We start from the raw sequence: 4,558 nt of genomic DNA, 5'->3' as shown, positions 1-4,558 counted from the left end.
ACACAACAGTATTTGCAGCTTCTCCCCACAGAAACTTTGGAAGACCCTGGTCACATAGCATGGCATGGGCAGCTTCCACAATAGTCCTATTCTTGCGTTCAGCAACACCATTCTGCTCAGGAGTATATGCAGTGGTAGTCTCCCTCTTAATGCCAGCTTCTCTGCAAAAGTCTTTGAACTCATTTGACTCATATTCAGTGCCATTGTCAGTCCTCAAAATCTTGATCTTCTTTCCGGTCATATTTTCCACCAAGGCTTTGAAGGTACGAAACCACATGAAGGCCTCATCCTTCTTCTTCAAGAAGTATATCCAGGTTTTGCGAGAGAAGTCATCAGTAAATGTCATATAGTAAGAACATCCCCCCAGGGATGTTACAGGCAACATACCGGATAGATCAGAATGGACCAGTTGCAATATCTCAGATGTCTTTGTGACACTTGAGGGGAAAGGTCCCCTTGTATGTTTTCCTTCAACACAGCCCTTACATACACCTTTATGATTATTTCCAAAATCAGGCATCCCTGTCACCACCTTCCTTGCTTCGGGAAGAGCCTTGTAATGAAGGTGTCCAAATCTTCGGTGCCATAGTTCGGTTTGACGGATAGTATCACAAGTCATAGCTCCCAACGGACTCCCTCCAACCTGGTAGAGTGTACCAACTCTAAAACCAATTGAGATAGCTTCCTTGAAGCTCTTCTTCTACATGAGTACCTTTCCATCAGAGAAAGTTACATTGAATCCTTTGTCTTCCATGGCAGATACAGACACAGGGTTCTTCTTCAATTTGGGTACATAGAGTACATCTTGTAGATGGAGGACTTGTCCTTGAGACAAGTGGAGGGTCACAGTCCCGGTCCCTTTCACAGGATAAGTGGCATTATCCCCAAGGGTAATTTCTAGATTAGTATCCCTTTCAACCATGTCAGTGAGTGCTTCCTTGAATCCGGTGATGTGTCTTGAGGCACCACTATCGATTAGCCAGACATCCATAGTGTCGGGCGGAGATGCAGCTGAGAGAGCAGATATTAGAATATACTCATTTCTTTTATCAACAACATTAGACTCCTCATACCTGGTATTTCTGGTCCTTTTAGAAGGTGGATGGTTTCCTTCAAAGTGAGCCTTCCTCTTTCCTTTGGATTTGTCATTTCTTTGATTCCCATTCCTTCGGTTGTTGTTGTTGTCGTCATTATCGGGAGAATTCTTCTGGAAGGGGCATTCTCTAGCATAGTGTCTAGTCCTATGGCAGGTGAAACATTTTCCCTTCTTCTTTTGAGTCTTAGTACTTCCTTTGTCCTTGGAACCACCAGAGTTCTTCTTTCGGGAATGAGCAACATAGGCAGCATTTCTTTCATTATCAAATTCCTTCATCCTTGTTTCTTCTTGCATACATCTAGACAGAAGCTCATCAAAGTTAGGGATGGTATTATTGTTGAGAATGGTAGTTGTGAATACTTTCCATTCATATGGAAGTCCTCCAAGTGCGGTGAGAACCATCTCACGATCAGCTATTGTCTCCCCAATAGCTAGCAGATTGTTCCTAGTTTCAGTCAACTTCATAAAGAAAGTTTGAATAGACTCGTCTCGGCCCTTCTTCATATTCTTCAACTTGTTCTTGAGGAATAGCACTTGGTTCACATTGTTTACTCGGAACATAAGTATCAGTTTGTCATACATCTCCTTGGATGTGCCTAGTTCAGCTATGTAGGAAACCAGACTCTTATTTATGGATTCCCTGATCAGCAGTTTTGCTCTGATTTCTCCCTTCTTGTATTTGTGTTTAACAGCAGCAGAGGCATTTGATGGAGGTTCTTGAATCTTCCTTGTCACATGATCTAGGAGATCATGATCTTCTAATTTGAGATCTAATAACATCTTCCAGGCATGGAAGTCATCACTTCCAGTCAGCTTGTCATTCTCCCTGAATTCAAGCTTAGAGGAATCCATTTCCTTCGATGATGATTGCTATAGATAGAGTTTGTCTTCACCTCAACTTTGATACCATGTAAAGTTTTGTAGATGTTCTATGCTAAGAGCAATTTCACTTTTCTCACAGCAATCATACAAGTAGATAAGCAAAATGCAGATAGAACATATAAGCAGATCTTACAGAAGACAAATCAGAAACAAGAAAAATGTATGTGTTTGTTTCGGCGGTCAACAGGATGCTTCAACCAGCAAAGTCTCCTTTGGCCAGCCAGCCCAGCATGTGTCACAACAACCCTCCAACCAGTAGATGAGTCAACCCAAGTCAGTTCTACAAAAGTCAACGCTGTCCTCAAAAGTCAACGCAGGGGCAGCAAGCTAAAAGTCAACGCAGCAGCAAAACGGTCAACCCTTTGACCTCGATTTTTGTGCCAGGTATTATGGCCTTCAAAAATCGAACCTCCCACAAGTTTTCAGCTTGTTTGGACCAAGCGTTGACCAAAGTCAACGCTGGTCAAACTTCTGCGAAACCCTAGCAGCAGAAAAAATCCTCTTCGTCCTTCCCACGTGTGGCTGAAATTCGTCCTCCAGGTAGCTCGTACTTTTAAGGATGAGAGAGGAAGATGTGAGTTGTGTTTTTTTTTTTTTGTGATCAAATTCTCTCCAACTTTTCCTGTATATATATATCCATCAATGAGGGTGTGTGACACATCTGTTGGGCATGTGAGCCTACATTACAAAACTGGCTGACCTTTGCACATATAATTTATTAAGAATAATAAATTCAAAATATAAGTTCTGCTCATCGGATTAAGACTATTTTTATATGGATTTTACACCTCTCAGAAAGAGGAATCCAACAAAAATATTAGCCTCTTAATCTGAGCATCAGAACATGGAGTTTGGACCTAGTTGTCCAAATTTAACACTCCCTCTCAACTAGGGAGAACTCCATCTATTAGTGCAATTAACATCGTGAGTCATCCCGCCGAAACTTGCTTTGCTGGCTTCTTTATTTCAGAACAGAAGTGGGTCAGTCACAAAGACATCATTCCCCGACTGACATAATCAGTCCAGAGGTCCCAGACCTCACAAATCTTGATCCCAGATCAAGTGGTTGGACCATGCCATCCTAGATAGAGAGTACGGCAATCTCTGATGCATCCATCAGTCTTTGCTAATAGTCTCTAGCTTTTCCACACCTCATTGGCCAAATGAGAGGTACTTCCCATGAGCCCTGAACTCAATGGGTAGGATGCATACGGGGCACAGATTAAATGAGTGGCGAACCAGCTCAATAATCACAAGGGTGGGGCAGAAGCATTATGAGTGCTTATAGCTCCGAGAAGCTATCCCTAAAGCCCCCCAGAGCTCCCAGAGCTCATTGTCCAACAGGACCCACATCATAGGGTCTTTCCACGACACCAAGACTCTCACGGAAGGTTAGGAACTTGACCTTCCCCAGGGGCTTAGTGAGAATATCCACGACCTGCTCATCAGTTCCTATATGATCGAGCCTTACGGTGCCTCGCTGTACCATATCCCGGATAAAGTGGTACCTGATATCAATATGCTTGGATCGGTCGTGGAACACAGGATTCTTAGTCATACGAATCCCACTCTGATTATCACAGAGTATTACAGTGGTATCTAGCACATGTTGGAACAGCTCACTAAAGAGCTTCCTCAACCAAACTGCTTCACAACAGGCCATACTAGCAGCAATGTATTCGGCCTCCGCGGTGCTCAAAGCCACCGACTTCTGCTTCCTGCTCATCCATGAGATCGAAGCAGAACCAAGATTGAAACAGCATCCAGATGTGCTCTTACGATCCACCACACTGCCAGCCCAATCGGCATCAGTATATCCCCGGAGTATCACACTCCCGGCAGTGTATCTCAGCCCATGGTTTATCGTGTCCCGAAGATATCTCAAAAGATTCTTGGCACCAACCCAGTGAAAATGATGAGGCTCAACCATCTGTTGACTCAAAGTATTCACTGCAAAAAATATGTCCGGACGGGTGTTCACTAAGAACATCAAAGCTCCTATGAGTTGACGATACTCAGTAGGATTGGCCAAGATAGGCCCTACAGCGCTGCCACTCAACTTCTTAAAGTTGAGTTCCATTGGTGTCGACACGGACTTACAGTCCACCATCCCAAATCTTTCCTGGGACTCCCTTCTTTACTATTATTGGCCTACTCTTCATAAGGATGTGAAAAGATACATTAGTCAATGTGATCAGTGCCAAAGGATGGGAAAGCCTACTCCAAGAGATGAAATGCCCCTACAGCCTCAAGTGACTTTCAAGCCATTTGATCAGCTATTTCATCTCCATGGAGTAGGCTTTCCCATCCTTTGAACTCCCGGGACTCCCTTCTTTACTTTTATCAACCTGGTAGTTCGCAAGAAACTTGGAAGCGATGGTGCTATATGCACAAGTACTAGCTCTTACCACAGGTTGTCACTGGATCAGCTAGCACAAGTTCGCTAGGAGCTTAAGCCAACTTCTATGAGCTCTTAGAATAAGCTTTTAACTGTGATGGATGAAAGTAACTCAAAGGAAGCTAATCTACTTGCAGAAAGAGGCTGAAAGTTGAAAGGAAATGCAAACCCTAGCAAACCCT

Source organism: Pinus tabuliformis, chromosome 8 (genome assembly GCF_031772625.1).
Source record: "Pinus tabuliformis cultivar Carrire ecotype Pingquan chromosome 8, CPIR1, whole genome shotgun sequence".
NCBI classification, from domain to species: Eukaryota; Viridiplantae; Streptophyta; class Pinopsida; order Pinales; family Pinaceae; genus Pinus; species Pinus tabuliformis.
This window is presented reverse-complemented; position numbering follows the sequence as displayed.